Source organism: Notamacropus eugenii, chromosome 6 (assembly GCF_028372415.1).
Source record: "Notamacropus eugenii isolate mMacEug1 chromosome 6, mMacEug1.pri_v2, whole genome shotgun sequence".
In the NCBI taxonomy this organism is placed as follows: Eukaryota; Metazoa; Chordata; class Mammalia; order Diprotodontia; family Macropodidae; genus Notamacropus; species Notamacropus eugenii.
Window position 1 is genome coordinate 344,950,782 of NC_092877.1, and position 11,936 is coordinate 344,962,717.

An 11,936-nucleotide genomic window follows, 5' to 3' on the forward strand; every position below is an offset into this window, starting at 1 on the left:
TAATTTACCATTAGTGTTTTAGCTGACCTTGATGCCATTTTCATCCTTGTTGAAGGTGTAGGACAACAATTACTGGAAACATCATGCTAAAAATCATGGAAGCAAACACACTTCATTGACAGGGAAAGCTTGGGAGTATTATCCATTACCCAGAACTCATGCAAGCATGGTGTGTACAAGCAAACGGATTTTGCCATGATCTTCCACAATCCTTCATAACTGACCGTATCAAAGGGCTTGGTCAGATTAATGAACATTGTTTATAGATCTCTGTTGTGCTCTGGGCATTTCTCCTGGAGTTGTTGGGCAGCAACACCATGTCGACCATTCTTCAGATCTTTCTGAAACCACATTGGCTCTCAGGTAGATGACCATCTTCCAGGTGAAGGATCAGCTAATTAAGGCAAAAATCTGGCACAAATCTTTCCAGCAATAACTAAGAGAGAGTACCCCTTGTGGTTGATACAGGACAACTTTTTTCCTTTTATAGCGATGGACTCTGGAGGCATGCTTTGTCTCCTGGAAGAAAATCTCTTCTTGCCATACAACCCAGAAGATTTCAGTCAGCTTTTGCATGAACAGTGGACCCCTTGTCTTATAGATCTCTGCAGGAAAGGAATCAGCACTAAGTGTTTTGCTACACGAGAGGAGTCTAATGGCATTTGAAACCTCTCCCTCAGTTGTAAGTTTGGTTAGAGAGGGATTGACTTCAACCTGAAGCTTTAGTACTGATTGATGACAGTCTGTTGAGAACACTATGAAAGTGTTCAACCCATCTCTCCAGGATCTTGTCCTTATAGTGCAGTGATCAGTGTGTCTCCATCAGCACTGAATAATTGAGATGCACGAAAGGTTTTTGACCCCAAAATGGCCTTTAGTGCATTGCAGAAGTAATTTGGATTGTTATTATAAGCATAAAACAAATCTCACCCACCTCCTTTCTGCACCAAGAATCCTGCACCACTCTAAGCACTTTACTTTTGATGGAGTTAAACTCCGCCTTCTCAGAGATGGATGAACTATCCTGCTGGTAAACCCTGTGAAATTCTTGTTTTTCAATTAGTGACTTCTGAATTTCTCTGTCACTTTCATCAAACTAATCCTGATGTTTGCAAGTGTTCTGGCCCAGATGAGTAAATACAGTGCCATGTACCAAATCTCTGAAAGCTGCTCACTTTTTTTCTGATCCCCTGTTGCCAATTGTGTGTTGGTTCATTTTCCCTCCAAGTCAGCAACAAATTCTTCACACGTGAAGTGCTCTAATCTGTTGATGTTGAGTCTTCTGATAGTTGTCTTGCCTTGTGTCTGCCACTTTTGTTGAATTCAAATGTTTGGCTTGGAGAGGATAAGTCTATAATCAGTCCAGCGCTCTATGCCACATGTTGCCTAGGTCACTCTCATGTCCTGCCTGTCTCTTCTCCTTACAATGACATAGTCTATTAAATAACAATGTTGGCTGTGAGAGTACATCCATGGAGTTTTATTGCATTCAGGTAAATGGATGAAGTATTGGTGATGAGAAGGTCTTGAGACACACAATCTTTAGTAGTAAGTGACCATTGCTGTTGCTGTTTCCAACTCCATTCCTCCCAAGGACCACTGCCATGTCTAGTCGTCTGTTCCTATCCTGGTGTAAAAGTCATCCAGAATTACAAGCTTGTCCTCTTTTGACATATTAATGATGAAAGTTTACAGGCCTTTATAAAGTTTTTCTTTGACCTCCTCAGGGGTTCATCGTGGTGGGACTATGCTCACTGATGATGGTGGCATGGCATTTTCCTGCAGGTGGCAATCACATGGTCATGAGGCTGTCATTCAGTCCTTTTGGGAGGCATACAAGCTTGTTGACTAGATTAGATTTGATTGCAAAATCTATGCCAGCTTCATGGTGCTTCTCATCCTAGAGGTCATGCTAGAAGAACGTGTATCCCGCTCTGACTTCAGTAAGCTGGCCTTCAGTAAGCTGAGTCATGCAAACTCAGAGAGGAGAGACTGTGCAGGAGGGTTAACGGTGTCCAGTGATGCAGACAAGTCAAGGAGGATGAAGACTGGAAAGCCGTACATTTAGCGTTTTGAGATCCCTGATAACTTTGTAGAGAGCAATTCAGCTGAAAAATGAGGTGCTTTCTATGTCGCCCCCTCTTTCTTTTTAGTCTTGAAACCCTCCCTGTCTACTAGCTTCTTCCTTACTGCGTCTACACACATGCCTGAGTGTTCTGCCATCTTAAAATAAATAGATAAAAAGTAAACCTCCGTCCTTGCATCCTCCTAGCCCAGCCGGCTTGCATCCTGGATCTCTCTCTCCTTTCTCAGCTAAATTCTGAAAGTACCTTGGTGCCTTCACACCTTTTTCTCTTGGGGACCATCTCCAGTTGTCCTGACCTTTATCTGGCCTCTGGACCCACATGGCTCCAGAGGAGAAAGTGAGGTTGGTGACGCACATCCCTCACTCACTTCACCCTCAGATCATGGTGTCACCTTCCTGATGTCCCAGTGGTCTTTGGGGAGAAGAGCAAACAACAATCTCATTCTCTTTGAAACCTTCTGCAGTGTGGCTTCTCACCTGACCCAGAGCGCCACCTGGAGGCCACTTAAATATGAGCTCTTTGAGGGCAAGGGTGGTCTCAGTTTTGGATTTGTATCTCCAGCACTTAGTACAGCACTTAGCACTGAGTGCTTAATAAATGCCTATGATTTATTAATCCATCAATTAATTTATCAATTAATTCTTTAATTCATGTACCTCACTATTGCTCTAGAATACAAGGCTGTCCCAAGGAATTTATGTGTAGGGGCAAGTATCGCAAATTATGCTTAGGGCCAGTGCAGTGAAATGCATCCTCACTTAAGTAGAGTGGAGGGTGTGTATGTGTGAAGAGTGGAAGGGGGAGGAGAAGAAAAAGGGGTGGTGGTGGTGGCACCCTCCACACAAAGGCAAGATAAAGATCCTGGGTTACTGACGCAAGGCTATTGAACATGAGTTGAGGAACAGGTTTGGAAGGTGCTCATCTCAGTCTACCATCTAGTAGCTTCCCATTTAAGTAATTATTCATGCTAGCTAAGTGGTAAGCTAGGTTGTTTTTATGCTGCTGAAAAACAACAAGTGTTATCGTTATGCCCTGGGAAAAAGATCCAGTCATCACACCCTAGTTACACCTCTGTCAGAATGTTAGATTTATGCTGTTTATGGCTTTTAGTGCTATAGTTCCATGTTTATTTCCATGGTTGAGCTAAATCAAAATAAAACAAATCAGAAAGGAAAATCTCCAAGTAACCTCAAATTCCTGCTATGTTATCAGCTCTGGGGGGGCTAGTGTAGCTAAAGTAGGAAGGCTCTGTGTATCCCACCGGGTCCTTGCTAGGGTTACAATGCAGCATTTTGGGACTTAGTCTCAGGCATGAATTAACATAAGCCCCAAATCCCATTTTGCAATTGACATTTTAATAACTCATTAGGAACATTTTCAGCCTCCTAGACCAAAAAATAGATGTTGTGGGAATAATGAACTCTTCTTTTTAAGAAAATTAATTTTTAGTTTTCAACATTCGCTTTTATAAGATTTTGAATCTGAAAACTTCCCTCAGGATGGTGTGCAGTCTGATATAGGCTATACATGTCCAATCATATTAAATGTATTTCCACATTAGTCATCTTGTGAAAGAAGAATCAGAACCAAAAGGAAAAGCCATGAGAAAGAAAAAAAACAAAAGAAAGTGAAAACAGTCTGCTTCAATCTGCATTCAGACTCCATAGCTCTTTCTCTGGATGTGAATAACATTTTCCATCATGAGTCTTTTGGATAATGCACTCTTCTAAATTCACTAATGATTCATCATCAGGAAGGAGGGAGTCAGTGTGGTATGTGTGAGGGGTGCCGATTGGGGAGCAGAATTCTTCTCGGATTCTACTTCCGTCCTTTCTTGTATTGCATCAACATTCTGGGAAACCTCTATCCTGGGTCTTCCTTCCTTCATGAATGAATTCCCTCCCTGGAATCTTAAGAAGGGCCTCAGACATGTTTTATCTCTTATCTGGTCTCTTTCCAGATTCCAACTCCTTCTCCTCTCTGTACTTACTCTATTTTTCTAAACCCCTATTAGAATGTAAGGACTTTGTGGGTAGGTAGTACCTTGCTTATATTTTCATCTGTAGTACTTACCCCAGTGCCTCGTTATTAAATGCTTAAAATATGTCTCTGTTGCATTCTTTCTTTATGTCTCCCTCAGTCTGTATCTCTCTGTCTAGCTGTATGACTTTGAGTGAGTTGTTTAATCTTTCTGGGCCACCAGTTCTTCATCTGTAAAACAAGAGTGCTAGAGTGGATGGCAGCTGAGGTCCCCAGGAGCTCTAAATCTGGAATCCCTTCATCTTCCAATCTCTCTTTGCCTATAGGACCTCCAAAGTTAGCAGTGGTACCTGCCTATCTGCCTAGAAGGCTCTGGTCACCCCAGGAAGCTTCTTTTGATCTTGTATCAGCTTTCTTCTAAAGGGGGCAGCTAGGTGGTGCAGTGGATAGAGCATCAGTGCAGGAGTCAGGAGGCCCTGAGTTCAAATCTCACCTCAGACACTTGACACTCACTAACTATGTGACCTTGGGCAAGTCACTTAACCCCAAGTGCCTCATGCTGGGTCATCTCCAGTCATCCTGATGAATATCTGGTCACTGGATTCAGATGGTTCTGGAGGAGAGGTGAGGCTGGTGACCTGCACAGCCCTCCCTCACTCAAAACAAAGTCAAGTGCAAGTCATGTCATTACTTCTCTGATGGCATGGTCTTCTTTGGCAACGAAGGATGAACACACAATTCTTGAGATAAAGGAATGGGGTCCACAAAAGTCAGTGTATATGGAGGGCTCTGAACTTGTGACAAACAGTGATTTTAAAGAAGGAAAGCTCAGGTTTCACCGTTTCTTTTGGGTATGTCATTGAGGACTGTCCCCAAGACTTGGGACCCTTCTCTCTGCCAGGTATCCGTGGTCCCATGAGCTTTATTCTCCTTCCAGAAGGAAAGGGAATGAATATTTATGAAGTGCCAACTAAATGGACTAAGAAACACTTTTTAAACATATCATTTTCCTCACAACAGCCCTGGAAGGTACTTGCTATTATGTTCCCCATTTTACAGTTAAAGAAACCAAGGCAGACAGAGGTTAAGTAGCTTGCCCAGGGTCACACAGCTAGTAAGTGTCTGAAGCTAGCTTTGAGCACAGGTCTTCCTGACCCCAGACCTAAAGCTTTATCCGCTAATTCTTTGGCTGAGAAGAATGCTTTCATTGGAATAGTTTTCTGATTTTTAGCAGGGTAACCAACTCTTCTTGTCCAGAAAATCAGGCTTTCGTGAGAAACGAGCTCAGACAGGCCTGACCATGGGTGGCTGAAATCAGGCTGTTTGTTGGCTGCCTGCTGCTACAGCCAGTTGGAAACAGAGAATGCTGACTCTTCAGTTCTGGCCCATTTAATGGAAGCCTTAGAGGCTGGAGGGCCCTTCAGTGCACCTGCTAGCTTTATTTTCAACCTTGTAGATGCGGCTGCAAATGAGGCCCATGTTGCTAAGGAAATTTTCTCGGTTTAAAATAACCCTCAACCTGCTGGTAGCACAGCTGCTCCAAGCGCCTTTTTGACAGATCATAGCACCATAGACCTGCAACAGGATTGGAAGTTCACTCACATGCCATCTTTTCCACCCTCCTCATTTTCCAGATGAGGAAACTGAGGCCCAGAGAATTTAAGCATCTTGTCCAAGATTACAATTTTGTTACACTTCTTGTAATCTTGCTAGTGTCAGAGGCAGAATTTGAACCAATCTAGAACCAGTGCTTGTTCCACTGTAACAGGGTAGACATTATGCTCTCAGGATAGATCAGGAGTCCTGAGATCACAATCTTTCACAATAGATTTAGAGCTTTAAAGAGACCTTAAAGGTCATTAAATCCAACTTCTTCATTTTAAGGATAAGGGAACAGATGTGAATGACTCACTCGGGGTTATAGGATCATAAATCTAAAACAAGAAGGGACTTTAGAGATCATTGAGTCCACCCCTTCTCCTAATTTTACAGATAAGAAAAAGGAGAATCAGAGGAGTTAAATGACCTGCCCTTGGTCACAAACTGGTCTGGGGCAGATGATGGTGGGCTATATGACTGGGGGAGGATGATCTGCTCTAGGTTCTTCTTGGGTGTCTAATTCAGTGGCATGAGGTCTTGGTCCAGTGAAAGTCTAGTACAGTACACTAAAGGTATAAGGCCATATTTTCTATTTCTTGACATTAGGAATTGATGCAGTTCTTTTAATGACCCCAAGGTTCTCTCTGAAACACTCATTTTTTTCATCCCTGTATTTTTCTAATGATATGATGTAGTTCTGAGTCATTGAATACTACTGTCTCCAATGCCATGAAAGAGAGGGTTGGCCAGAGGGCATGGTGGGTGTAAGTAGGTGGCAAACACATTACAAATGAGGAACTGGAGAAGGCGGTGTAAGTAAAGGATGTCATCAGAAAAATGTCTGCCCCCTCCAGAAAAAAGATGAATAGTCCTGGGGTGAGGACAAGTGACAAACAACAGATAGTCTGCATGCTATCAAGAGATATAAAGAAAGCCCCTGGAGTATTTGCCCTGGTGGACCCTTTATAGGAGATTTATGCAAAGATGTAGACAAGAGATGTAGGACATGGACTGCTATCAGTACTATTGGAGGGAGTGCTTTTGTCAATGACATCACAAATACATTAAAGTATGAAAGCATAGCCTTTTCCCCACTCCCATCGAAGAGCACAGCTGCATCTTTCCCCTCAGAGTTCTAGGGGCAGCTCTGAGGGGGTTGAGCATGATTGTCTAAAGCTATTGTGTGAACCCCCATTTCAGTATGTTTTCCTCCAACATTAATTGCCAGTGATAGCGTTTCCCTTAAATCATCAAAACCTTCCAGTTATTAGTTTCATTTAACTGATTAATATTAATTAGCTTGTACAAAATGAGATTTACTGAGAAGTTATGGTGAGTATAAAAGTACAAATAACACCCTCCCCTGGACCACCTCCGGTAATAGGGAAGGTGGATGGGCTCAGACTTAAAGCAGTTTCTACAGAGCATTTGTCTGACAAAGCTCACTTCCATATGCGGTATAGCTACTGGATATTTGTCTGTTTCAGCTCCCAAGGGGTAGGAGAAAGTCAAGGAGGATCACTTTTCAGGGCCTGTGCTACATCCCCACCTATGCTAAGCCTCTGGCAAATTTTGTGGCAGGATTCCAACTACCAGATTTCTGGCTTCTGCTCTTCCTGACCTTTTTGTGGTGGCCAAGAACTAGAAATTAAGGGAATGGGCATCAGTTGGAGAATGACTGAACAAGTTGTGCTGTATGAATGTAATGGAATATTATTGTATTCCAAGCTCACTAAGGTTGTAGTCACCTCCAGTCTCCTTCACCTAGAAGCAAAGCAATTGATACAGTGAAGAGAGAAGTTAACAGCAAGACTGCACACTTGTGGATCATAGTAGTGGCCACTGTCTCCACTGGAAGGCTTTACTCTTTGCTGGAATGTAGGCAGCCAGGAAAGAGAAAATATCATGGCTTGTTAGAGCCTTTGGGTGAACCACCAATCCAAAGACTACTTTCCTTCATGTAGTAAGGAGACTGGAAACTATTAAGATACTTGTATACACTCCAAACCTGGGAGAAGAGCCTTTTGAGGTGGGTGGAAGATGAAATGGCTGAGGAAACAAAGGTTATATCTTATGAACCTATCAGTTTATTTAGCAATGGATGTCAATTGCTTAACAAATTGGGGCCAGGACCCTTCCTCAACTGAGGGCTGGACCCTGAATAAAGGAAGAGATAGACTTTTTTGTCAAAGTACTGAAATTTATTAATCTATTAAACCATTCTTTATTGCTTTTAGGAATACATTTTGAAGTCTCACAAATAATTTAAAAAACATGATTCTGTCAAATAATTATTACATTTTTATTTACTCCCTTTGTTGGATGATACCTTTGGCGCTTGTTTATTTCTTTTTTAAATTTTCTTTTTTTTAAAGTTAATTTATTTATTTTTAGTTTTCAGTATTCATTTCCATAAGTTTTCAGTTTTTTGCCCTTCGCTCCTCTGCCCCCTCCCCACGATAGCATGTAATCTGATATAAGTTCTACACATACATTCCTATTAAACATATTTTCACATTCGTCATGTTGTATAGAAGAATTAGAATGAATGGGAGGAAACATGAGAAGAAAACAAAACAAAACAAAAAATAAACAAACAAAAAGAAAATAGCCTGCTTCGCTCTGCATTCAGACCCCATGAGTCCTTTGGAATTGTTTCAGGACCTTGCATTGCTGTGAAGGGCTAAGTCTATCAAAGTCAGTCATCACACAGTGTCTGTTACTGTGTACAATGTTCTCCTGGTTCTGCTCCCTTGACTCAGCATCAGTTCATGTAAGTCTTTCCAGATTTTTCTGAAGTCCTGTTGTTGTAGAACAATGGTATTATGTTACATTTATGTGCCACAACTTGTTCAGCCACTCCCCAATTGATGGGCATTCCCTCAATTTCCAGTTCTTGAAACAAAAAGAGCTATTATAAATATTTTTGTAAATGTGGGTCCTTTTCTCATTTTTATGATCTTTTTGAGATATAGTGCAAGTGGTATTGCTGAGTCAAAGGGTATGCATGTTTTATAGCCTTTTGGGCATAGTTGTAAATTGCTCTCCAGAATGGTTGGATCAACTCACAGCTCCACCAACAATGAATTAGTGCTCCCACTTTCCCACATCTCCAACATTTATCATTTTCCTGTTTTGTCATGTCAGCTGATCTGATAGGTGTGGCGTGATACCTCAGAGGTGTTTTGATTTGCATCTCTCTAATCAGAGATAGTCTTTTATACATTAAAAACAATCAAATTAGGCCAATTAATTAAAGGGAAACAGTACAATGTTAGATCTTCTGATTTCTAATTGGAAGAAAGATTGGGGACTTTCCAAGTTGTTGTTGTCTGTCCTTTGTTCTTGAAGAAGACTACAGACTCAGGGAGGTGGTGCCATGGCTTGCAAGTGAATTACAAGTGAATTGGATTTAAGTGAGGCAGGGCTGTGCAAGGTCACTAGCCTCACTCTCTCCCCTGGAATCATCTGAGTCCAGTGGCAAGATACAGATCAGTAAGACAAGATGCCCCTTCCCCCTCCAGTTGGAAGGGGGAGAGGGAACAGGTGCAATTCCCTGAATTCAGAAAAAGAGGTGTCCCATTCCCCCACCTCCCTGTGTCTGTAAACCATCAAAGGAACATGGAAACAATAACTAACAGATCAGTATGGGACCAGTTTTCAGACAAGACATACAGGTTGCTTGAGGAGTATCATTGTGAGAAGACTCTTTGCATCAATCTTTGGTCTGGTCAGAATAACCTGGGTCCTTAGTTAAGGGTCTCTAAGCAGCAGAGAGAGGTGGTGCAGCTTCCCAGTCACACAGGAGTAGGTTCAAATAGTACTATAAGGCTTTTCCCCCAATTGCCACAATTAAAATTTTCTCACAGGGCATATTTTGTACTAGATCCATAACTGAATGGAAAGTAAGCTAGCTGCAGAATGGGGTCACAAGATGGAACGAGTGTGCTTCACTCGATTCCCACAAGTAACCACTTGCAACCCTCATCTCCACAATACCCTCACTCTAGCACACATCATCACATCTTTCTGGAAGCAAGCTCCTCAGCTGCTTTCCCATGGGCTGGCGGCTGGCAGAGCACACAGAGGCTCTGAGGATGGCTCTCCCATGGACCAGGCCCTTTAATTTAGAAAAGACTACACCAGTTAACTTTTTTTGTGCTTGGAGTCATGTGTTAGTCAAGCTACAGTTTCCAGAAGTTTAGAAGACGTTGAAAGGAAAAATTCAAATTATTCCTGAGGGAGAGGTGGTGCCCTATCCCCCAATCTCCCTAAAGACCTTTAAAAACATTCAGCAGAGTCCTGGACTCTGATTCTGAAGAGGGTTGGCAGGACTTAGAAAACTCAGGTTGTTTTTTTTTTCTTCCAGGACTGAGTAATGGATCTATGCTTCTGACACCGGGAGACAGGCTCTCTGGAGGCTATGGAGGTTTGTTTTGGACTCCCCGTCTTTAACCTGGTAAGATGATATATCCTAGCTAGCCCTTTTGGCTCTGATGAGTAAGATGAGTTAACTAACAGGGCTGACAGCTCTGTGGGGCCTGATGACTATCTGCGGATCCTTTGAGGGCCAGTGGTGTGCACTCTGTAAATAAACACACCACGTGATAGGCTCAAAGGGAAAACCATTTCCCGGTGTTCAGGAAGAGGCTGTTCATGGAGGGTGGATCATTAAACATCTCATGAATTGGAAGGTGGCCTGAAATAATGATTGATGATTAACCCAGAGGCAAATTTGATTTCGTATTCACTTTATTCTTTCCTGAGTCATTAGGGGGGTATTGTGGTGGGAGCTGATGAGCTTCTACTTCTTTTCATTGTGACACATTTTCTAGGGTGGAGTCTTCACTGCCTGGAAGTGAATTAGGAAAGGCATAAGAACCAGGGACCTCCCTTCAAATCCTAACTACCTGCATGACCTTGGGTAAGTCACTTCCCGTGCTCTGGGCATCAGTTTCCTCATCTGTAAAACATCCCTTCCTGTGCCCATTTCTGTGATTGGTCATGGAGATGACTTCAAGAAAGCGCCCTTCTTTTTGTCCATGTGACATAGGAACCGGTGACTGAAGCAAAACCCTGTGTTCTCTGCTTCTCTTACTCCTTCATGAAATCTTAGACTCTTGCTGTTAAATCCAATGCAGCTTGCTTTTAGAAATTGTTTACAGAAGGTCAAAGGATACAAACAGGCAGTTTTCAAAAGAAGAAATCAAAGCTGTCTGTGATCACAGGGGAAAATGCTTTAAGTCACTTTTGATTTGAGAAATGCAAATCAAAACAAGTCTGAGGTTCTTCTCACACCTATCAGATGGGCTAATATGACAGAAAAGGAAAATAATAAATGTTAGCGAAGATGTGGAAAAATTGGGACACTAATGCACTGTTGGTGGAATTGTGAACTGATCTAACCATTCTGGAAAGCAGTTTGAAACTATGCTCAAAGGGCTATAAAACTTTGACCCAGCAATACCACCACTAGCCCTGTATCCCAAAGAGATTTTTTTTTTTTAAAAAAAGAAGGTCCTGTATGTATAAAAATATTTATAAAAACTCTTTTGTGGTGGTATAGAATTGGAAACTCAGGGGATGCCCATCAAATGGGGAATGACTGAACGAGTTATGATATATGTTATGATGGAATACTGTTGTGAAGTAAGAAATGATGAGGGTTTCTAAAACCCAGGAGGGTTTTAGAAAAATCTGGAAAGACTTAAGTGATCTGACACAGAGTGAAGTGAGAAGAGCTGGAGAATATTGTACACAGTAACAGCACTATTGTATGATGATCAACTGTGAATGACAGCTATCCCCAGAAATAATGATCCAAGATAATTCTGAAGGACTTATGATGAAAAATGCTGTCTGTTTCTAGAGAAACAACTGATAGAGTCTGAATACAGATTGAAGCATACTGGTTTTTTGAGGCATACTTTTAAAACTTTCTTTCTTTTTTGGTCTATGTTTTCTTTTACAACATGGCTAATATGAGATATGTTTTGCATACCTGCATATGTATAATCTATGTCAAATTGCTTGCCTTCTCAGAGAAGAGGATGGATGGAGGGAGAGAATTTGCAACTCTAAGTTTTAAAAATCAGTGTTAAAAATTGCTTTTCCATATAATTGGAAAAAATGAAATATTGAAAAAGAAAGTATTTACTCTGTACCAGGCACCATTCCAGGGTAAAAGACAAAAACCAGACTTTTTTTTTTGACCAAATAGCCATTGTATTCAATGAGTTTACAGTCTACTGCAGACTAGAGGTAGGAATG

At 41.7% G+C, this 11,936-nt stretch overlaps 1 long non-coding RNA gene across 1 annotated transcript in view; it reads left to right on the plus strand.

Annotated features, from left to right (window-relative positions):
- LOC140510097 (uncharacterized) overlaps positions 1–10,590 on the plus strand; it is a 37,562-nt gene extending 26,972 nt beyond the window's left edge. The window contains exons 3-4 of the long non-coding RNA XR_011969088.1: positions 10,036–10,125; positions 10,502–10,590. This is a non-coding gene — a long non-coding RNA (uncharacterized lncRNA). The remainder of the gene's footprint in view (positions 1–10,035; positions 10,126–10,501) is intronic.
- Positions 10,591–11,936: the final 1,346 nt, after the last annotated feature.